Consider the following 25,884-nt stretch of genomic DNA (forward strand, 5'->3'; position numbering starts at 1 on the left):
CTAGTTTTTATTGAGCCAGTTTTTATTGTAATCACCTGTGATGGTTAATTCTATATGCCAACTTTCCTGGACTACTACTACTTTTCCAGGACTCACAGATAGTTGACCACTTATTATTCTGGGCATTTCTATGAGAGTATTTTTGGATGAAATTAATATTTAAATCAGTGGACTTGAGTAAAGCAGACTGCCTTCCATTATGTGGGTGGGCCTTATCCAATCAGTTGAAGGCATGAATAGAAGAACAACAGCAACAACAACAAAAATACAACCTCCCTGAGCGAGATAGAATTCTCCAACAGATGGCTTTCAGACTTTATCTGTACCACTAGATCTCCTGGGTCTTGAGCCTGGCCCCCACTGTAGATTTTGGACTTGCTAGTCTCCATAATACTGTCAACTAATTTCTTATTATAAATCAATGTATCTATCTATCATCTATTTATCTATCATGTATCTATCTATCTGTCTATCATCTATCTATCTCCTATTGGTTCTATTTCCTTGGAAAATTCCTGATTAATACACTCTCAACTTTTTTGGTAGTTCTCAAATTTGTGGTAAATTTATCTCCTCCTCTGAAAATAGTTGTGGTTCAATACTCTTTAAAACCTTTAAGACCAAGACGTACAGCTCATTTATCTCTCCTCTTGAGAGAGTGATAAGAACATGATATACAGATCTGGGTCTTAATCTTACCTACCTGACTACTAAGTGTGTAACTTTTATAGCCTCTGCAATCTCTTCTAACTCTCCTAAGCACCTTACTCAAAGGGTTGTTGCCAAGTTTAAACAAGTTAACATATATAAATTCATGAACCACAGTAGCCTTCAGTGGCATTGTTAGAATATTGTAATATTTCTTTCTTCTCTCTTTTTAATTCTTGAAGTGCTGCCAATCGTTAGAAGAATATGAAGGGCTGCCAATTCCTGAGAAGAGTGAAATCTCTTAAGGCCAATTTCAACAATATCTTCATGGTCAGGTCACAGCACTTGTTTGTTTGATCTTGCTTCTTGCCTTCACTCTGAGTGGTTCAATTTCCTGGTACTCTTTTAGGTAATAAGAAGGAAAGCTTAGATCCTAACTCTGGTCTGACTTTATACTCAAAGACAGTACCTTTAGTTTCCTGGACCATAGTCTTTGAAGAGATTAGAGGTTACCAAGCAAGGGAAAATACTATTAACTGAAGAGCAGCTTTCAAGATCTACAGAAAAAAAAAACTGAAATGAATGAAGGGCAGGCAATAGAATTGATATTTGGGAACAAAAATCAGATGTTGTGTTAATCCCAAACTCCTAATTTATACCTCCCCCCATTTCCCCTTTGGTAACCATAAGTTTGTTTTCTATGTCTGTGAGTCAATTGCTGTTTTGTATATAAGTTCATTTGTATCATTTAAATTTTGTTTTTAGATTCCACATGTAAGCAATGTCACATGATATTTGTCTCTGTACATCTGAAACTAACACAACATTGTAAATAAACTATACTTCAACAAAAAAAAAATTAAAAGCTCCAGAAATAAGATGTTGTAATTTATTTTCAAATTACGTTATCTTTTCTTGACCGTAAATAAGGCTACTTCTGATCCTAGATATGTCTAAATATGTTATCTCTAGTCATATAACTTCTCTTGTATAAAAAGAAACCTGTTTTGTGCTGTTTTCCATCAGTAAATCTGGCCTTTGAAATACCATCTTGCAAATTTATGCACACATTTCAGCTTGAAGAAGTAGTTGAAATTGAATGAGACAACAATATCACTACAAACTTCTTCGAAGGAAAAAAAAAAGGAATTAAAACCCCACGAAAATAGTCTGAGTGATACTGGTGAATGCAGAGAAGAGAGAGAACAAGCTTCAGAATCATTGTCTGGAGTGTTTCAGATGGAGAGTCCTATCAAAGGAATTGCAGAAGAGAAAGACAAGTAATTCCTTTTCAAACAGTCCATCATCAAAACCTCATGAATAAAGCAAAACTTCTAGCTTTCAATAGCTTAAGAAGTAGGAAGGTATATTTACAATGGATTTATGGTTTCTTTTCTTCCCTAGCCCCTTTTATCTCAGCAAATGGTATCATATCCATTCAGTAGCTCAAGCCAGACACCTGGGAGAAATTCTCAATTATTTTTTCTTCATCATCCACAATGAATCCTCCTCCAATTCAACACTGAGAGAGTCGGATTGTCCTAATGGGAAGCATCCAACCATTCTTGGTGGCCCTCAGGTTGTAGAAGGTTACATCCCAGAGAGGACTAATCCAGCATAATAGGACTTGTTCTATAGTGAAAAGACACCTCCTGTGTTCTATGACGTATTTCTTCATCAATTCTGTTGCACTTTTAAATGAAACTCTGTTTAATATTGGTAATAAAAAATTGTTGGAACCATATATATTTTAGGGAGGAATAATTGTTGGAGAAGTCTCAATTCCCTTCACTCCAAGGCTGTCTTGGTATTTGAGTTTGAAAAATAGCTGTGATGATGAGAATTAGCCTCTTTATCTTTCCATTGAAATACAGTAATCTTAATTTTGTCACTTGTATTCTGCAGTGATGAATCATGTGTTTGGAACTTGACAGAAACCTCCTTAAGCTCATTCAAAGACAGCATTAAATCTCATGTATAAAAATCTGTTTGATTTCTTTCAATTATGTCATTATCCTGTACTTTGTAATGGCTGACACCTATTTGTCCCTTCTCTGCAAAAGCATAAAAATTCATCTTAGGCAATGAAATTCAATTTGTCTTGAAAGTAATTCTGTAAAAAAAAAAAATAATCTATGCAGCATTCTAATCTCCTCCTACAATGTTATGTTGAGCCTGGGCAGCATTATGTGGCATTGTCCTAGTATTATAAGAGGATAAATTGGAAAGTAATGCTTCTGGTAAGGCAAATTTAATAATAATGGAAAGTAATTAATAGCCCAAAGTAGAACCTGGAGGAAATTCGTTCCAAGCCAGATCAAATCAAAATTATTTTTGGTTTAACTTGCTGTGATAGATGGCATTATTAGTTCACAATTATTCATTCCTTCCCTGCCCTTGCTCTGAGTTTTTAGTCCTTGTTGTGAATTTGCCCAGTTATAATAAAACTGGGCATGAGGATACCAGTGAGTCACCTAATTTTTTCTCCTTATTCTTCTTTGTAACAGCAATTCTACCTACTTAGGATGATCAGGGTCCATTACATCTACCAGAATGGAAATTCCTCTCTTTGCCTGCTATGTACAGGCATGAGGAACCCAAGGTAACAAGAAACTTTAAGGTGGGTAGGATATTTCCTGTGTGTCCCTTGAAAGTCTTTCCCTTTCTGGGACAAGAAACGCTACACTCATAGAGCCAAGATTCATAAGGAGAGGAAGAGTAAATTTCCCAAGTGTGTCATAGGGAATGCTGATAATAAGACCACTCCTTCCACACCTAGGTTCCTAGACCTGCATATTCTACCTATTGGAGAACATTACGTCACACACTGTTGATTTAAGGTACATGATACATCTTTTCAGGGTATCATCTCTAAGCTGGTACATTAGCTCCATCTTTAAGAAGCTATACCATCATTCTATCAGGTTAGCATCTTCTGTGAAAGGACCAAAGAATCTTGTGCCCACAGATACATCCCATTAAAAAGGGGTTTCTTGGTCCAAAAAAAAAGGTCATATGTCAGTATATCAGGCACTCTGTGAACCTCCAGCTAATTATGCTGGGTTTATGTAAAAAAATACATTTTCTGCCATGACGTCTAATACTACGTGCAGTAAACAGAGTTCTCTCCTTAACATGTGGTTAAATTTGAAGGACAACCAGTGATAACCTGTCTCCCTTCTCCAGATCCTCTCCAGTTTCAAAATAACACCTGCTTTTCAAGGAGAGCATGCAGGGCACTTTATAGTGAAATGAAGTGTTTGAATGTGAATACTAGTAAAGACAGCTAATCTGTTCTGCTCTCCAGTGGAGGTGAGAGAAGTATTTGTTGCTCTCTTGCCAGCCACTTGGTTTGCCAGCCAGCAGTCATCAGTGGGGAACATGGGAAATTATAGGCTATGTGTTCCTTCAATACCTTCAGGTTGTAGCTACTGAACAGCACAAAGGCAGAACACGTAGAGAGTAGTTTCACTCCCTTGTTACAGTGGCTTTGTCGTGTGTTTTGTGGTGTAAATCTTTAACCTTATTTATTTTATTGTTTGATATTTTCTCTTTGTTTGTTTTGCAATACACTTTTTTACTTTTTTGCCAGCAATGACCTCAAAAAGCAAAAGTACATGTTTGATGAGAAATTAAGCAGTAGATTTAAATTTCTTTGGAAAGTTAATAATAATTGTGAAACTTGCTCAAAATATTTGTTGATATTTAACCATCCACCAATAAGGAAATAGTGATATCACTGACTGCAGATTCTGCATAGATGTGCCAAATTAACACTTCCAACCACAGATGGTGTGAAACATAGCTTTTTGTTTAGATAAACTGAGTATTGTTCTAAATTTATTTTCTTTGTTTTTTTTTTTTGTATGTACCAAAAAAAGCATAGCTGTTAATATGTTGGCTACATTAGAAGGAAAAAAAAGTCTTTGCCAACAGTTAAATGATATTATCTGATCTTTCAAGTAAACCAAAAGTCAGTTAAGATCATCCCCAAAATTGGTCAATTGATTTTTTATTCAGTGAGGGTGAAGCTTTGGGAATTTCATTCTGTCAAAGATGGCACATCTGACATTACTATAAGTGCTACTGAAAATACAGTTAAAAGAAAAATTATATTTGTGGTAATAATATGAATATAAATATTGATGGAACATATCATCATGCGTATGTGATATTCTTGGTGGATTAATAAATCTCTGTATGGATCAGCCATAAAAAATGATGAAATCTTGCCATTTGTGACAACATGGATGGACCTAGAGGGTATTATGCTTAGTGAAATAAGTCAGACAGAGAAAGATGAATATTGTATGACTTCACTTATATGCAGAATCTAAAAACAAAACAAATGAACAAATATAACAAAACAGAAATGGAATCATCAATACAGAGAACAAACATGTGGTTGCCAGAAGAGATGATGGTCAGGGGAAAGAGAAATAAGTGAGGGGGAGATTAAGAGGTACAAACTTTCAGTTGCAAAATAAATGAGTCACGGGTATGTAATGTAAAGCATGGGGAGTGTATAGTCAATAACTAAGTAATATCTTTGTATGGTGACATATCATAACTAGACTTATCACAGTGATAATTTTGAAATGTATAGAAGTATTGAATCATTATGTTGTGTAACTAACGTAGGAACTAACATAGTGTTGCTGGTCAATTAGTTACCAAAAACAAACAATCAAACAAAACTCAAAGAAAAAGAGATCATATTTGTGGTTACCAGAGGTGAGGCTAGGGAGATGGGAAATTGGATGAAGGCGGTCAAAAGTCAAAACAAACTTCCAGTTATAAGATATAAACACGAAAGATGTAATGTGCAACATGATAAATATAATGTACTCTGCTGTATGTTATATATGAAAGTTGTTAAGAGAGTAAATCCTAAGTTCTCATCAGAAGAAAAACAATTTTTAATCTCTTTAATTTTGTATCTATATGAGATGATGGATATTCACTAAAAGATAATCATGATAATCATTTCATGATGTATGTAAGTCAAATTATTATGCTGTACACCTTAAGCTTATTCAGTGCTGTATGTCAATTATATTTCAATAAAACTGGAAGAAGAAAAAAAGGAAAAAGAAATATATGGAATGACTATAAGTATAGAACTCTCATTGGGCACATATAATCATAATTGCATCCAAACAAGTTTAAATATTCTACTGCAATGGATGTAATGTTGTGTTCTCCCAAAATTCACATGTTGATACATCCTAAATGTGATGTTACTAGGAAATGGGGTCTTTCGGAGGTGATTAATTCATGATGGTAGAACCATCATGAAAGGGATTAACACCCTTATAAAAGGGACCTCAGAGAGCTGTCTCAGCTTCATTCCACCATGGGAAGATACAGTGAGAAAATGGCCATCTGAAACCCAGAAGAGGGCCCTGACCAGAACTTGACCTGGTGCTGGCACTCGGATCTGGAACTTCCAGCCTCCAGAACTGTGAAGAATAAATTTCTGTTGTTCATAAGCTACCCATTTTATTGCACTTTGTTATTTCAGTCAGTCTGACGCAGACATTTACTTATCAGATAGAAGCTCTGATTATTAAAATTTATATAAAAATAAATACTATATTTAGAGTAAATAGACTACAGCCTTGTTTGGGGGAAAAGTGGATGTTGAGTATAAGAGAGACTTTAGCATCAAAGTGCAAAGAGTGTTGCTCTTTGCTGCTCAATTGAATTTCAGAAAAGTTCGAGCTTTTGAAGAACAATTGAAAATCCACCTAAGTGAATTTGCTCATCCTTCAGTCAATAGTTTCCCTCATTCCTCTTACAGTGTGACTAATTCACTATAATAAGTATAATTCTAAGATATTCTTCTTATTATCATTTTGTAAAAACATACCTTAAAGTTGGCTACTACCTTACCTTGTGTTTGGGTACTTGTTCAGGGTCATTGGAACCATCTTTGATTTTCTTCTTTTTCCTTTATTGGAGTATAATTTCTGTACAATGTTGTGTTAGTTTCTGTTGTACGATGAAGTGAATCAGCTATATGTATACATATATCCCCTCCCTCTTGGACCTCCCTCCCACCTGCCCCCATCCCACCCATCTAGTTTAATCACAGAGCACCAAGCTGAGCTTCCTGTGCTATACAGCATGTTCCCACTAGCTACCTATTTTACACATGGTAGTGTATATATGTTAATCCTAATCTCCCAATTCATCCCACCCTCCCCTTCTTCTCCTGTGTCCACCAGTTCATTCTCTGTATCTGTGTCTCTATCGCTGCCTGCAAGTAGGTTCATCTGTACCATTTTTCTAGATTCCACATCTATGAGTTAATATATGATATTTGTTTTTTCTCTTTCTGACTTCACTCTGTATGACAGTCTCTAGGTCCATCCACATTTCTACAAATGACCCAATTTCGTTCCTTTCATATCTGAGTAATATTCCATTGTGTATATGTACCACATCTTCTTTATCCATTTATCTGTCATTGGACATTTAAATTGCTTCCATGTCCTGGCTATTGTAAATAGTGTTGCAATGAACACTGGGGTACATGTGTATTTTTGATTTATGGTTTTCTCAGGGTATATGCCCAGGAGTGAGATTGCTAGATCATATGGTAGTTCTATTTTTAGTTTTTTAAGGAACTTCCTTATTCAGTGATTTTAGTACATAATCCCTACAAAAACACAAGTATTATATGATAAGATAATAGCCTCATAAGGCAGTGCTACAAAATGGACAAGCTTGATATCAGTGAGTGAAAGCCTTATTGAAAGCAAACCCCATGTGAATTATCAGGCTTACTGGGTGTTTGTCAGAACATTTGTCTGAGTTTGCAAATGATGCTGTGAGAAAATGGGGGTGTTGCTGAAGATGGACCAAGGCAGCAGTGGGATGGTCAAGTTAAGATCAAAGGCCAGACCATCCGTCCAATGGGAGGGCACTCTTACTGAACAGTTGTGCTTTCCCTGAGTGTGGTGATAAATCTTGAACTAAGGCAATAATAACAACAAATGAGGCTCTTTACCAGAAAAGCATGACTTAAAAGAGGTTGGGACAATGTCTCTTTGAAATGAAGATCCTACCCCTTAGGAGATTTGATTCTATGGCAATTTAAAAAACAAACAAACAAATCTCTAAGATACAGCAATGATTGTAGGAAACAATGTGTGGGAAAAAACACCATGGGGTTTGCCATTTGACAAGTGTCTGTGTACCATTTACTAGCTGAGTGGTTTGAAATGGAAGCCAAACATATCTACTCTCTCATGTGGTCGAAAGAGCACAGATATTAGTGGTGAGAGGCCTGGTGGGCTGAGTCTGGTTTTTCATTTACCCATACTCTCTCTCTATTTATAGTTTGCTGTGGTAGGTTTTCAACACATACACACACAGACACATACACATACAACCAATAGTTATACCATTCACACTTGTGTACCTTATCTAATAAATATTTCCCCATCAGTCCATATAAATGTATCCCCTCTGATAGTAGTGTAGAATTCACTGTATGAATAAATTTTAATCAGTCTTCAGTGGACAGAATTATTTCCACCTTTCTGCAGAAGCAGATATTTCAGTTGGTACATTTCATCACGTTTGCATGTATATATGTAAATTCCTAGAAATGGCATTATTGAGTAAACAGAAAAATCCATTTTATTTTCAGAAGGTATGGTACAATTATCCTAGAAGTACTGGCAAGGGTGTGGACTAATTAGACACTATCACTCACTGCTGGTGGGAATGTAAATTAGTGTGGAGATGCAGGATAGTCATTTTACATTGCTTATACATCATAATTCCCTTCAACAAATTGCTTTATGGAGTTACCTGTTTGTATATCTCCTAAACAGTCTATTTTAGACAGTCCTTTAGAAATTAGGATAGCCCAAATATATCCGACTTGTGCTTAAAGTGTTTTAAAAATTTGTTTGTTTGATTTCCAAGACATGGAAATAATCTAAGAGTCCATCAACAGATGAAAGGATAAAGAAGATGTGGTATATATATATATATATATATATATATATATATATATATACACACACACACACACAATGGAATATTACTCAGCCATAAAAAAGAACAAAAATTTTGCATTTTGCAGCAACATGGATAGACGTTATGTTAAGTGAAGTAAGTCAGATGGAGAAAGATAAATACAGTATGATATTGTTTATATGTGGAATACAAAAAAGACAACAAACTAGTGAATATAACATAAAATAAATAGAATCACAGGTATAGAGAATACACTAGTGGTTGCCACTGGGAGGACAGGGGTAATATAGGGGTGAGGGAGCGGGAGGTACAAACTATTGGGTGTAAGGCTCAAGGATGTATTGTATAACATGAGAAATATAGTCAATATTTTGTAATAAATTTAAGGGAAAGTAAGCTTTAAAAGTTGTATAAAAATACAATTTAGGGGATTCGTAGGTGGTGCAGTGGTTAAGAATCCACCTGCCACTGCAAGGGACACAGATTAGAGCCCTGGTCCAGTGAGATCCCACATGTCGCGGAGCAACTAAGCCCATGAGCCACAGCTACTGAGCCTGCGTGCTGCAACTACTGAAGCCCGTATGCCTAGAGCATGTGCTCTTCTCACCACAATGAGAAGCCCATGCACCGCAAGGAACAGTAGCCCCGGCTCACCGCAACTAGAGAAAGCCCACGTGCAGTGATGAAGACCCAACATGGACAAAAATAAATAAATAATATAAAAAAAATTTTTAAATGTGTTTGAAAAAAAAATGTTTGTTTTTGTGCTAGGTGGGTATCTACTTAGGCCGTCTTTTTTCAGCAATGCAGGTCCTTACTTAGCTAGTCACGTGGTCTTCATGAGCAGACTGGAAATAATCTTCAGTGAGAATGCCGCCTCCAGGCTAGTTCTTCCTCACCTCTCTTCTGGTTGGAAATGGGGCAGGCTTGCATTCAGACACTTGTTCTAATATGTCTCCTCAATTCTCATAAGTGCTTATTTCCCTTCCTTTGATCTGCTGGTCTTTCAGGCACAGGGTCCTGTATGCTACAGAAAACATGGACAAGTTGAACTCAAGGCATCTCACAGGAAGAAACTGTACCAAGCTGATTGCTACTCCACGTTTGCACAAAGATGAGCCGAGAAGAATGGTATCCAGGGAGGATTGAGATACACTAGTCTGTCCTCTCTTTCAGCTATCCTTAAATATATACCTGGATCACATAGAATAATTGAAGAACTTTTTCCAAGACCTTGCCTAGAAGGATAATTTTTTTTAACTGAACTTTATCTTGCTATAATATCTGTTCAGACTATTTTGATATTATAAGAAATAACCTTCTGAAACCTTAGTGGGATATATAGTAAGGAAGTTGTACAGGTCACTCTATTCATCATATCACAAGATTTTTTTCCTTTCTTTCTTTCTTTCTTTTTTTTTTAAGAACCCCTAGGAGAAATTCTTATAGGAGCTTTGCATCAAGAAAAGTTGCAATTCTCCTGAGCCACTGGCTTATTTTTATTTCATGAATACTTCGAATCTTGTATAGATAAGTTTTCTATTTTTGTGTTGCTTACCGAAAAGCTTCAAGCAAAATTTCTAATTCATCCACAGTAGGTTTTACTTATGGAGGAAATTCTTCCAAAGTTTCAGGAACATGAGGCTCCATCTTTTCCCGTTCAACAAAACTTACTCATTATAAAGCCCATCCTTGTGTGGGTGTTTTCAATAATGTAATTCTTTGACACTCTGACCTACCTAGGGGCCATGAGAGAAGCAGGACAGTGCCACCAAAGATTTCAATCACTCATGCTAAAATAAGTGTATTGGTTTCCAATCCTAAACAAGTTTTTCTTTTTTTTTTTTGGTCCCTCTTTTAGCTCCTCTCAGCTTTCCTTGGGGTGGTTTATGCCACCTTTGCAGGGTTCCACAAAACTGCCTATTTCACCCTTAAAAAAAAATAATTCCATGTCTTTTTAAGATAAGTACTTTGGAGTTGTCAGTTAATCCTTACTCAGCATTGACTTTAATAGAATTTGATTTTCTTCCAAGTGTGTTCAAGTAATATTATACTTGTGCGATAAAAATTATACAATCAGATGTTAATTTTCTCTTATAGACACCATTATTTTTCTTTTATTGCTTTTGCAGAAACCGTGTTTTCCTCTGATCAGTCTGCATTTTCCTGAAAAATTATTCTAACTCACACAAGCTAATATGGTTTATGGTTAGTTTTACCCCAATAGATATGTAGAACATTATAATATGCTATGTTGTGCTTTTACCAGCTTCACTTTGTCCCTGCCCTTGTTTGCCAACTTACTTTATCTCTACCTTCAATACTGTCAACTCTTAAACTATCTTATAAGTTGCCAAAAAACAGTTCTGGAGATTTGTGGGCATAGAGATAAGCACAAAACTAATGTTTATTTTGGTCCGTGAGAAGTCATCATGTGAAGGAATGATATTTTCTGAAGATACACTAAATATTCATTGGAACAAATATTAGTCTAAATTTTTCACTCAAATTTTCTAAAGATTCCAAAGGACTACAATTTCTTGTGTTCTTAGATATGTGATAAGTAAATTTGATACAATTTTATGTCTTTCAGGGATGAGATGATTTTTAAGTCAAAAAATGGACAATTATAATAGGTACAATTTTATGGAGAGTCATTTAATCTCCTCTTGTTCCATTTGGGATAGAATCAATTGATTGGGAAAGAAAATAGCATCACTGTTTTTCTTACTAAACATGTAAACTAGTGTTTTATTCTTAGCCATGTGCTGTACTGTGATGGTAAGAAATTCTAGATAGGCTGAAAGCAGACCCATAAACTGGTGAGAGTCGATAAGCATTTATTTTAGTTCTGATCAGTAAATTGAATTTGGCATCGATAAACATATGAAACAAAGATAAAGAAAAGACCCTTGTTCTACTGCAAATTATGATTTTTTAATTTGTAGTTGTGCTACTCAAAGTAGCTTTGTAGATAGACTTGGATGCTTTGACCATTTGCTATTTGCAGCATCTGAAGGTTTTTGGTGACAGGAAGGCTCTACCACGTGAAGAAAGGAGTCAGATAACTAATACCTGATAGTCACATTCATCACAGATCACCCAAATGCCAGGAGTTCCTTTGTAGTATGAGTGATTGTAAACTAGAAGAAGTAGTTAATAAAGTAATCAAGTTTCATAGAGCAGAAACATGGAAAGATAAAATGTAGTGGAACAGAGAGCAAACAAACGTCTCCACCACAATGAATACTTTCCTCAAACCTCCAAGGAAAACTGATCACTTCATTCTTTGCTCGAGTTGTATAGGAAACTCATTTTTATTCACAGTTTCCAAAACTCGTAATTACACCTCTCTGATCATGTCTGTCTAGACTATGAGTTCTTTGATGGTGCTAGAAGACCCTGTTGCTACTCTGCCCAGATCTGCTCAGACCATTTTTACTCTCTCTGTTTCTCTGCCCCAGCTTATTTGTCTTTGCTTCTAAGGACCTACACTGAGACCCTAGGTTATTGGAGCTGGTTTGTATGCAGCACAGAGAGACTGAAGTCGCTGGGAGTATACAGTCCCTTGTCAATGACTGACTTGTTGAAGAGTATGAAACACCAACTCCCTTGACCTGAATTGGAACCAGCTTTTAAATTATATTCCAGGGCTCTGCAGTATCAGGGTGTAGCCATCTTCTCTGGGACTTTGCCTGAAATCACATCCTTGCTTGACTTCCTTCCTTCCCTTTTCTGTTTCTTCTACTAACTTTAGTGTCTTTTTCCTAGGAACATTTCCTTAAGAATCATATGTGCAGGAATCCTGTCTCAGGGTATCCTCCTGGAGAATCTGACAATGATCAACATTCTTTTATTCATCTTGGTTTTCCCAGGCACAGAGGGGCTTAGCAAATGCTTGTGGAATTAATGAAACTCAACATATTTAAAAGTAGAAACTTGACATATATACAAGTGTCTGATTTTTCTAGGGGAAGATTTGATAAATTCGCAACAAATTCTCAGCTGAATTCACCATATGCAGTCTGATGGGGAGGAGTTTTGCTCTTGTTCTGTTCATGTGCTTTGGCCTGACTGGTGTGCTACAGGTATAAGAAGGATTCTCCAGACAGTCTTTTTATGGTCAGGTGGCACACTTGCTTGTTCACTCAGACTGAAACTCCTATTTGGTTTGGCTGATGAAGGTAAACAGATGATGTATAACACAGAGGGGTACTGAGGAAGTGATTTCTGAAAAGCACTGTTTCTGAAAATAAACTGCACACATGTAGTAAGGGAAATGAAGGGCAAAGGTTTTATCTATGTCACTCCTTGTCTGTTTTCTGCTTAATTCTTTTTAAGGGCTCTACTGTCCCTATTGGTTAAGTCCAGGATCCTTTTATGGCACCCAGGTTTCCTGCGGGCCTGCCTACCATCTCCAGAATCATTTTCCATCACTCCTTCCTTCATGCTTGTCCTCCACACTATCTAATGCCGGATATCCCTCCCTACATCATACTATTTCTCATCTTTATGTGTTTGCTCATGCTCTTTCCTCTTTCTTAAGTGTGCTCCCCTAACAAAGCCACCTTCAGGATTCATCTTGGTTACCATTTGCTTTATGTAGTAGGTGTCTTTGTCTGGTTCTTTGTGCATATATCTATAATTGAACTTACATATTTTAAAAATTAGTGGCTGTTAATGGATTTTTTTCCTTTCTAGATTGAGAGCTCCTTCAAATTGGATCTTATTCCTCCTGAATTCCCACTACCAAGGCCAGGAACAGAGCAGACTTAATGAATGTTGTTGAACAAATTATTTAATCACATTGATATTTATTTGTATTATCATATATTTTTGCTAAATCCAACATAAGTTATACAATGTTACCATTTCCATATCACATCAATAGTGGGGAGATGGCTGGAGTAACTAGGTCATGTGATTATAACCAGGGTTTATACTCTCCAGGGATTTGAAAAATATTGGAATACATAAGAATTCCTCCTTCCTAGGTAATGTATGGAAAACATATTAACAGATTTTTCTCACAGAATTTCCTGTCTCAGAACTATGATAGAAACAGGAAGTAGATAAAAGTCGAGACTTAAATGGCAACCATGACAAGAGTAAGAGGGAGAGCCTAGATAGCCATCAAAACAGAAGGTCCATGGTGGATCAGAGCCTGAGGCTAGTTGAATTAAACACAAGCTGGACCATTTGTGAGAATCAGAATGTTTGGGGGAATTAAGAGATCCAAAAGAATGTATAATGAGGAATAGAGAAAATGTTTTATACAACATACAGAATTATCCCAGACACAATCTTATCATGCGGGAGCCATCCGAAAGCCATAAGATTGCCTTCAATCCAAATTAAAGACATTGCCCTGTACAGCTTGTTTTGAACAGGAGCTGTATGTATTGCTTGGTGATTAAAAAAAAATGATTCAGAGTCAAAATATATGTAGATTTTAAGAACTAGAGTGGATAATAGGGTCATATTGATGGCAGAGCCATGACATAGAGGAAACCTGGATTCCAGAGTTAGCAGATGCAGGAGAGCTTCTGTTGACCTAAACAAGAAGTAAATTTCTGTTCTGTTAAATCAATGAGCTGTCAAGTTAATTTGTTACCACAGCAAGCATGTTAATCTAACTAAAACAGAGAGAATATTAAGCCACTAATTAAATCTCAGTATTATATAGAATATATTCTATGGCCACAATGCAGTAAAATTAGAAATCAATAGTGTAAATATAGCTTGACCATCCCCTAAGTTTACAAAATAAATAGCATACTACTAAATATTTTTTATATTATAAAGAAAACTATAAAATATTTGGAAGTAACTGGCAAAGGTTGTAGGACAGAGCTGGAGCATATAAATAATTTTTACAGTATTATAACCTTGAATACATTTATAGAAAACAAGAAAGATTAACAACAAAACTGTTTAAAACTAAAGAGGTTAGAAATTAGATGTGTTCCTTCTAAGATTAAAAACAAGTAAACACAATGACTCTTTGCATAGACTGGAAGTTTTGCCACCCATTATAAGAAAAAAAAATCAGAGGAGTAAAAAATCATAAGAGAAAAGAGTATCATTTATTTAGGTGATTTGATCATTAGCTTGAAAAAATCAAGAATATGAACAAAAAAATAGAACTAAAACTGTAAAGGTGACATATATAAAGCATATAATGAAAAGCTTAAACTTATTAGTAAATAGAAGTTTAAAATTAGTGCAATAAATATATATTACTTACAATTATCAGATTCACAAAAATTATAAAAGTGCAATAATTCCAGGTATACTAGGCAAGTTGATATTCAGAAACCCAGTGGTTATGTACCACTCAATCATATTAAGCATACAGATGCCCTATGACTCAAAAATCCTACTCCTTTATCAATGTCCTAGAGAAATCCTCTCTCAGGCCCATAACAGAACACATATAAGGGGGTTTGTTCCAGTGTGTCTATAGCAAAAAGGAGTTACCCAGAACAAGGGAATGGAAATGTGAGATAGTGTGGATGCATGCTATGAATTACCATGCAATTAAAATATGGTTATATCTTAACAAAATAACACTGAATGAAAAAAGTAAGAAATAGGATGAGACATATAGCACAATGTCATTTAGACAAATTGAAATGTATAAAAAAATCTACTGTTTTGTAAGGACGCGTGCAAACAAAAAGATGAATACTGACCACGTTAGGGGAATGGGCGCATAATGGAAGTGGGGAATTGTAGTAAGATACTAGAAAAGAAGAAATGTTTTTTAATCCCTTTTCTTTCAAATCAGAATGTACACCAACACTGAAGTGGCATTTTGTCTTCCAATCAGTTTGTCTGTGGTTGTGCTACGCCTATTCAGGTGTTCACTTGATACACCCCTTAACAAGTTCATTCATTCATTCAGGAAACATTTATAAATATTCTAGTATGTGTCAGGTATCAGTGATAAGTTTCCTGCTCTAGGAGGCTGTAGTACAGGCATACCTGTATAAGCTGCAGTATAGGCACTTTGCTTCATTGTGCTTTGCAGACATTGTGTTTCTTAAAAATTGAAGGTTTGTGGGAACCCTGTATTTTCAGATGATGGTTACCATTTTTTAGCAGTAAAGGATTTTTTGTTTTGCAGTGATATAGATATTTACTATATAGCATCCTCTTAATTGACTCTGTAAATACCAGTATGCAAAACCATTCAGAGTTGAACAATAAACAGTTTCTGAGTCACTGTTCTTCTCAAAATGCCTGTGCTAAGAACTTTCACACTTGTGGTCTCATTTAATGGTCAGAAGAACCCCATGGAGTAGGGGGTTATTATCTGCATTTTTAAAAATTAAAAAAGAAATTAAATTGAGGTATAGTTAATTTGCAATGTTGTGTTAGTTTCAAGTGTACAACAAAGTGATTCAGTTATACACACACGTATGTGTGTGTATATATATATATATATAATTTTTTCTTTTTCAGATTATTTTTCATTGTAGATTATTGTAAGATATTGAGTATAGTTCTCTGTGCTATACTGTAGGTCCTAGTTGTTTACCAGTTTTATATATAGGAGTGTGTATATGTTAATCCCAAACTCCTAATTTATTTCCCCCTCAATTCGCTTTGGTAACCATAAATTTGTTTTCTATGTCGGTGAGTCTATTTCTGTTTTGTGAATAAGTTCATTTGTACCATTTATACATACATACACACACCACATCTCCTTTATCCATTCCTCTGTTGATGGACATTTAAGTTGCTTCCATGTCTTGGCTATTGTAAATAGTGCTGCTATGAACATCAGGATGCATGTATCTTTCTGAATTATAGTTTTCTCTGGATACATGCCCAGGAGTGGGATTGTTGGATCGTATGGTAATGCTATACATAGTTTTTTTAAGGAATCTTCATATTGTTCTACATAGTGATTGCACCAAGACTGGATACTATGAAGCTCCTAGAGGAAAACATAGACAGAACTCTCTTTGAGATAAATCGCAGCAATATATTTTTTTATCCGTCTCCTAGAGTAATGGAAATAAAAACAAAAATAAATAAATGGGACCTAATTAAATTTAAAAGCTTTTGCAGAACAAAGGCAACCATAAACAAAATGAAAATACAACCTATGGACTGGGAGAAAGTATTTGCAAACGGTGCTACTGACAAGGGACTAATTTCCAAAATATACAAACAATTCATACAGCTTAATATCAAAAAAAACAAACAACCCAATCAAAAAATGAGCAGAAGACTAAATAGACATTTCTCCAAAGATGGCATACAGATGGCCAAGAGGCACATGAAAAGCTGCTCAACATCACTAATTATTAGAGAAATGCAAATCAAAGCTACAATGAGGTATTACCTCACACCAGTCAGAATGGCCATCATCAAAAAGTCTACAAATAATAAATGCTGGAGAGGGTGTGGAGATAAAGGAACCCTCAAATACTTTTGATAGGAATAAATGATTTTTTAAAATTAATTTTTATTGGAGTATAGTTGCTTTACAGTGTTGTGTTAGTTTCTGCTGTACAGCAAAGTGAATCAGTTATATGTATACATATATCTCCTCTTTTTCTGATTTACTTCCCAATTAGGTCACCACAGAGCCTTGAGTAGAGTTCCCTGTGCTGCACAGTAGGTTCTCATTATTTATCGATTTTATACATAGTAGTGTATATATGTCAATTCCAATCTCCCAATTCATCCCACCCCCGCTTCCCCCTTGGTATCCGTAAGTTTGTTCTCTACATCTGTGTCTCTATTTCAGCTTTGCAAATAAGTTCATCTGTACCATTTTTCTAGATTCCACATATAGGTGATATTATACGATATTTGTTTTTCTCTTTCTGATTTACTTCACTCTGTATGACAGTCTTTAGGTCCATCCATGTCTCTGCAAATGTCACTATTTCATTCCTTTTTATGGCTGAGTAATAGGATTTTTAAATTAAGGTATGTGCATTATGTTTTTTTTTTTTTAAAAAACATCTTTATTGGGGTATAATTGCTTTACAATGGTGTGTTAGTTTCTGCTTTATAACAAAGTGAATCAGCTATACATATACATATGTTCCCATATGTCTTCCCTCTTGCGTCTCCCTCCCTCCCACTCTCCCCAGTGCATTATGTTTTTAGATAGAATGCTCTTGCACACTTAATAGACTATGGTACATTGTAATATAATTTTTATATGCACTGGGAAGTTGAAAAATTTGTGTGACTCTATTGTGGTATTCACTTTAGTGCAGCAGTCTGCAACCAAACTTGCAATATCTCCAAGGTTTTCCTGTACAAGTGTGTTTTTCTGTGGAGTAGATAAACAACAGCATATCAGATAACATTAAGCCCAATGCAAAGAATTACTACCAGGCAAAGAGTGATGGAGAAGAATATTTTACATAAGGTACTTCCCTATGGTGGGAAAAAGGCCAGTGTTGGTGGAGTAGCATGGAGGAAGGGGTGGGCAGTGTGGAGAGGGAGGTGAGGTACCAAAGTCTCATAGGTTTTATAGACCATGAGGAGGAATGGAGACTGTATTTCAGAAAGAAAAAGGAAAATGGAATTATTTTTAGATTTATAGTCACCTTTGGGACCACCAATCCCCAGAAAGAATAGAAACTGATAGACTATTCTCCTAAGTCCCTAAGAAATATGACTCAGTGCATTGAAGAACAGATGGGCTGTACTCACCGAGAGAGGGTTCATTGTGTGTGTTCCTTGACTGGGGCATGGAGTACCCAGACACTGGATTAAACATTATTCTGGGTGTGCCTGTGAAGTGTTTCTAGATAAGATTGACATTTGAATCAGTAGATTAAGTAAGAAGATGGCCCTCCCCAATGTGGGTGGACCTCATCCAATCCATTGAAGGCATGAATAGGACAAAAAATGAAGTAAGGGAGAATTCACCCTCTGCCTGTTTATATATCTAGATAGGTAGATAGATAGATAGATAGATAGGAAGTAAACTGTGTGAACATTTCATACTTTAAAAACTTTCTTCAGACCTAGTTTTGTCAGATGGCTGTGGAAGAATTAGAGGTTTTTTTACCCCTTGCATTTTCCCTTTTGATTAGGATAGAACAAAACTTCCTATGCTTTAAGAATTGTTTCCCAAATGAAATATTCTCTTCTCTATTGCTTTTGACATTTATTGCTATCAGATCTCCCTTTTTTATGTGTATAAACTGCTTATTTGCTTTGACCTGGTTCTGAGTCAAGAAATTGATTCAGAAGGGCCTCTGCCTTTGGAAACGATATTGAATGAAATCATTATGCTAACATATGCTGAAATTTAAAACTGCAAATACAAGGGGAGAAAATGATCTTGCAGCTACTTCCCTTATTTAGAGGATAGGAGCCATGAGACTGTATTTTAATAAAATGTGGTGTGTTTGCAGCTGGGGCTGGAGCAAAATCAAGATACATTAGGAGAAATTGACATTAAGAGTACAATATAACAGATGGATGGAAAAATGAATTTTTATCGAGATGATCCATTAGTGTCCTGCAACCAGGCAGAGGAGAACAATGACCTAGAACAAATCGAGAAGAATAATGTTTGACTTGTGTTTGCCTGTTCTAAAGGGTGACCTGTATTTATAATCTTTAATTCGAGATACATTTGTTTTGGTGTATTGAATACATTTTCAACTATTGTTGTTTTTCTTTTTTGTGGGGTTGGGAAGATGGGTGATGGAGATGGTTTGGTGCTAAGAGTTTACTTCATCAAATTAGATTAAATGAAAAGAGAGAAAACAAGCCCAGTAGAGTGAAGCCCTGACTAAATGGTGGAGTTCTTTGCAAAAGAGGAGCGTTAATCACCATCATGGGGGAAGCTGAGTAGCTCCATCAACAACTATCAACCTCAAATAAGCTTGGGTAACTTTGGCATCAATATGTAAAAGCAGGTCTAGTGCAGACCTTGTTTTTAACCTCACGTTTTCTCTATTCCTGACTGTCAATCTTCCTGTCTACTCTTTAATTGACCTCTAGAATTAATAAGTACTTATTTTTTTAATGGGAAGAAAGAAGAAAGGAAAAAGAAAATATGAACAGAATGTCCTTAATATTTCTTTACAAATTAGGCTGAAAATGTAAGCCAGTGGGGGCACTATGCCAACTCATTCTGGAAAATTTGGAGTTTTATTGCAGATGAATTGCTAGGTTGCTTGTCTCACTGCCAAGGAATAAGTACCTTGAGATAATTCATTTGCCATGTCTGTTGCTTGTACCTATCACTTTCTTGCTTCTGGCTTATGTTAATAATATTAGCCTGGGAAGTGGAGGTGGAGGAGGAGAGAAAGTTCCCTCGATGTCACTTAGACACATCTAGAATCAGCACAAATTGTAAGCCACATCCATATGCTTGGAATAAAACCCCAGCCTATCAATCTTGATCAAATTCCCTGAAGAACTCTGGGAACAAAACATAGTCATGTAGCTAAAAGAAGGAAGGGAATAAAAAATGGCTAAGGGCTTTGAATAAAATTTTAAACCTGGAAAGAAACCTTTATTGATGATGTAATTCAATCTAACCTAGTATGGAATTAAGACAGGCGAAAAGAGTCGAACTCAACTGGACCACTACACAGTGCCAGGTAATGTGTTCAACTTTCCTTCTAACTTACTCCATATGTCAGAATTTCAAGGGAGGGTTATTACTATGTCCCCACCTCTCAATTTTTCTAGATAAGGAAAGTGAGTCTCAAGTGTCAGGGATTTCCCAAGTTTCCTCAGCTAGTCAGGGATAGAGTCCAGATCAGAATCCATGAATGTTGGATTCCAGTGCCCATGCATGGATATCTCCTATGTTCAGAACCATATTACCTTTCCCAAACAGCTGTGGTCATGACAGCAACATGAAATAATATTCCTAAAAATATATCCCTCCCACAAAGCTCTAAAATGCAAGATATTATTACACTATGAATTCTCCATATTGCAAAAAGACCATGAATTCTGGGGTTAGAATAACTGAATTTTTTTCAACCACTCACAACCAGTATGCAACCATGTAAGTCACATATTCTCGGAGCCTCAGTTTTCTTATCTCTAAAATGGAAACAATATTTTTACATGCGTGATCTGACAGTGTTAGCAAAGCACATCTGCTGGCACAGGTGGTGGGGACTAGGTGGGCGGGGTGGGAATGGTGAGTGGAGTGGAAGAACACAGATAAATGTTGGGATATGAGAAGGAGCGAACCAGCTGCACCAGAAAACAGATGTCTCTGTGTGACAAGGTGCACTGTGTGACAGTAGTTCAAGGGTGCTGTTGAAAGGGGAGAGAACTTGTTTTCCACAACTTGTATTCGAGCAGGATCAGTACAGGGTAGAGTGCATATGAGGTGCAAAATCAACATGCCTTGCTTGAAAATAAGTGTTGACTCTTACCCATCTGAGATAGTTGTGTCATTTTAGATTAGTGTTTAGTTAGTCTGAATGCAAGGTGGGGGCAACCAAATATATGCTATCTTCTCTGGCATAAAGATGACTGAGTTTATTATTGGTATCAGGGAGGAGGGAGTGAAGGAACACCAAGGTCAGAAACTGGGAGGAGGCAGAGGAGATAAGGATGGTCTCTTGCATGCACTTGGCTCCTGTACAGGAAGTCCTTTCAAAAGTGCTGCTCAGATTCTGTTTAGATGCAGGCTGTTGGGACTACAAATCTGTGGTATCTCCTGAGCAGGCTTCAACCCAGCATTGCTCATCATAATGAAAATATTTCTGGTGAAAAAATAGACCTTATTGTTATGCATAGATGTTAGTAATTGAATTCTGAGACATCTAAAGAAGGCTTATAATCCTCTTATTCAAGAAAGCAGGAGTCTTAATGTTTGTAACTAAACCTGACTCATAACACAGTGGAACATATTAGATTCAGATGTGTGAACAGGTTGCTTGAATGTTTTGGAAGAAAAACCTTTAGGAGAACTTTGGTCACAAGGCTACCTGGACCCAGATGGAAGTTTTATCGTCTGTCTCCCTGGGCATGTAAGCTGTATGAGAACCAGTTTGGATACGGCAGGTTCTAAGCCACTTGAAGCTAACGCCATGCCTCTTTCATCTTTGTGTACCCCACAGAACCTAGGAGGCGCTCAACAAGCGATTGTTACATAAAGATGCTGCTGCAGACTTGCCAGTATTTATGTTTTAGATGAAGAGAAATGAAATGCTTCCAAACAGGGGCTTGGGGTTGAAAATAAATAATCATTAAAGGGTTTATAGTAGCCCTGTATGCTAAATCTTTTTCCTCTGTGAATTAAACTTTCTCCAGATGCCTGTTATTGAAGAGTTTTAAAATAAGTTTTCTTATCACATGGGATTTCAGACCTTTTGTTCCTCTCTGCATTCCCAGCTCTGTTTGATACAAACGTTATGCTTCTGAGGAGAGGGAAGATTCGCAGCCCCAGAGCCAATGGAGTACAAGCTGCAATTAAAAGCAAACACTTCCACTTCAGTCACAGCCTGTGGGTGTTTTAAAAAGGCAAAAAGTATATATTAAAAATATAAATGTCAAACTCTTTGGGATTTTGATCTATACATTTCATGTAGACCGTGTTCCTGGCAGAGCTTGGATCTTGAGGAGTTGATAAGGATGCTTTGCTCCTAAATTATGAAACAGACAGAGAATATCCTGCTGGGTGGTGAGCAAGAGAAGTTAGGCTCTGGTAAGCACTGAGGCTGGGAAGCCAAGGTGGAGGCAGAAGAAGAATGTGGATGGTCTTGAGCATGTGGGTCATGGCAAGGACCCAAAGAGCAGACAGAGCAAGAAGGCAATTCCTGCCCTGTTTCCCACATTAATTTAGCCTCTGACTGTAGTAGAGATATTTTATAGTTAAGTTTCTTCCTTTTTCCCCAGCCTACCTTTATCCTCCAATGCTTCCTTTAGAGGGGCAGAGTTGCTCACCAGATTGTACAGAACTTGAGATGTATCCAACTTCCCTTTATTAATGGGCAGGATGTTATGTTTTAAAAGACACCTGACCTTGTTTTGCTTCCCATTTCTACTTCCTGGGCATATTTGCATTGGGCAAGATATTAGCTTCTAGCCTGCAGGTCAGGCATGACTTCTCCTGTGGGCAGAAGCAAGCATCCAGATTTCCCACTTCCAGCTCGTGGTTACTTGGCTGTGGCTTATAGAAGGGGAATTAGAGTTCGATCCAAACATTGAGATGCAGGGATGAATCTTCCGAAAGACCCACCTTGATGCCTAAGCTTAGGCTTCGTGTTATGAGCTGAATTGTGTTCTGCCAAATTTCTATGTTGAGGTCTTGACCCCAAGAACTCAGATGTAACTGTATGTAGACGTAGGGCTCTTAAAGAGGTCATTAAGGTAAAATCAGGTCACTAGGGTGGGTGCAAATTTAATCTGACTAGTGTTCTTATAAGAAGAGGAGATTAGGATACAGGCATGCAGGGAGTAAAGACCATGTGAAGACAAAGGAAGAAGGGGCCCATCTGCAAGCCAAGGAGGCCGGGGTCCTCAGAAGAAACCAACCCTGCCAACACCTTGATCTTGGACTTTCAGACTCCAGAACTGTGAGGAAATAGATTTCTGTTGTTTTAAAGCCACCCAGTCTGTGATAATTTGTTATGGCAGCCTTAGCAAAGCTTGATTTTCAGTTTCCACCTACTCCAGGAGCCCTGCAGTAAGTTGTAATTATTGAATACTTGCCCATTTCTGAGAAAAAGTGTATTTTGTTTGCCACTATGAGCTTGAGCTCATACATCCTGTGGAAGGGAAAACTGATGGAATTGAGGCTCTGGAATTTGACTCCAAACCCTGCCTATCACCAATGATGGAAAATTACACAAGATCTTGCAGAAATATCAAAGCAGTCTTGGAAACAGATACTGGCAAAGGAAGATACCAAACTTTATAAGAAATAGCTTAGCTTCGGGAGCGGGTGCGTTGCCCAAGCAACAGGTAGTAAATAGCTCAGGACAAAGGCACATGACTTTCCTCCAGCTGGATGCTGCTGCCCTTGTGACTCAGCTTTTCTTGATCCTGAACTCATGATCTCCCAGAGGCAATGTGCCTTGATGGTGAGCTCCTGCAATGGCCTGACCTATCTCTCACATGACCCTTAGCTGATTATATCATGTATTTTAATATCTTTCCCACCCACGATAATAAGAATTAATCATAGGCTACAAATGTGAATTAATTCATTTTGATATCCTCTAGTACTAAAGTTCTCAAATAGTGTTCGTCATATTAAACTGATGAGCAGAGGAAAACAATGATGGACAGAGAACATGTGCACATAGATGAAAAGGATCAACTGTACATCTGTTAGATCTTTCTTGGATCTACAGGCTTCTTTGGAAGCAGTTAGGGTATGGTATGCAGAACTGCTGACCTTGAGGACGATGGAAACATTCTCCTAAGTACTCTTATCAGTAAGAAAGCTTGTATTTCCTGACAATCCAAGGTTTAAAACAATGGACCAACCAGAAGTGTTCTGTTTCCACAAAGAGTAATATGTTGACAAACTTGGGTTAAATCTGTTTCTCAGGAACTTGCCAACTGAGTCATTATAGACAAGATTTTGACATCTTTCTGAGGTTTGGTTTACTTTTTCATAAAATGGGAAGATAGTCTTTAATTCACAGAATGGAGGTAAAACTGAAATGAGAAAATATCTGTTGAGAGCCTGATTATACCAATGGACAATGAATGGCCAGACCATCTAAAATTTCATTCAGACCCATAACCTGCAGCAACCAGCCCAGGAAAGTAATCCCTTATACAATAAATAGCCCAGGAAGCCAGACTTCTAGAAGTCAGATTTCCAGGAAGTCAGACTGCTGTCTCTAGTAAAAATACAGGAAGTCAAACAATAACCCCTGTAACAATTGATCTCAAATGAGCAAGACTTGATTAATAACTGTCAGCTTCCCTAATTTTTTACTTCTGTTTCCAACTCAAGACCAACCAGAAAAAGCCAAATATGCACCCCAACTAATCACATAGATGGTCCCTCTTCTACTTATCCCACCTACAGCTTCCCTGTGACCACAGCCTGCAATCAGAGCATATTTAAAGACTTTCTTTTTTCTACTATAAAACTTTCCCACTCCTCTTCCTGTTTTTGAATCTCTGACAAAATGCAAGTGACAGTGGTTGACTCCCTTGCTATAGCCAGCTCTTGATAAATAGCCCTTTTTGTTCACATTTGGATGGTGTTCATTTATTTCCACAAAGTAAACACCCCTATAATAGTGTCTGGCACATAGTTGATGTTCAAGTTATGAGAATTTCCTTTTTTTTTTTTTGTCAGTCTAATTTTACCTTTCTCACATATAAAGTTGCACAACCTGATCTGTTTTTCATCTTTTTGACATCTTGTTTTTTGAAAAGATCAGAGATATTTTCTTTCTCTTCTAGTCTTTACTGAGGGGATACTAGAAGCAGGAGAGTGGATAAAGTATGAACTTGGAGAAATTCTTCTTGGGATCTCTGACACTTACCAGAAAATTGGTTCAGAAAACTATACCTGCCCATGGACCACATATCTATTGGAAAATAATCTACTTTTCCTTCTGGTTAAAAAAATTAAAAAAATTATATTCATAAATACTGTAGGAAGAGCCAATCTGAAACTAAGCTATTCTGGTTAGAATCTATTTTGGCTTGTAAGGGAATGGAATAAATTACTATCTGATAACATTTCCCCTTTGCCATGTTTATTGTCCCAAAAGTTATTCAGTCTTATTTCAGCCTAGTCCCTGGGAAAGAGAGTTGCTTTTACATTAAAAATTTCAAGTATACTTTTTAAAAAGACAGTGATGACATTGCTTTTCTTTTTTTTTTTTTTTTAATATACTTTTATGCATGATGTAACATTTTCTTGGAAGTTCAAGATGTGTTAATTTGTGAAGATTTCCTAGAAATTCCACTGGAATGGACAATTAATAGATTGCCTATTTGTTCTCTGAGTATTGAAAAATTACAAAATTTCTTATTGCATTATTCTGAATACTGTTTTTCAAAAAAGATTCTTTAAAAATATACTCGACCCCAAATGGTAATAATGAAACTCACATACTTAAAAAATGGAAAACCCACTTTGTATAATTACCTTCAAGCCCCCACTATAAGGTGGGTATGTCCTTGGGGCATAGCTGGAGTAACATCATATACTACTCTCCTCTCCTCTCCCCTGCTCTCCTCCTCTTCTCTCCATTCCTCTCTCCTTGCCTCCTTACCCCTTCCCTCCCATCTCCTACTCTACCC

This window comes from Phocoena sinus, chromosome 5 (genome assembly GCF_008692025.1).
Source record: "Phocoena sinus isolate mPhoSin1 chromosome 5, mPhoSin1.pri, whole genome shotgun sequence".
NCBI classification, from domain to species: domain Eukaryota; kingdom Metazoa; phylum Chordata; class Mammalia; order Artiodactyla; family Phocoenidae; genus Phocoena; species Phocoena sinus.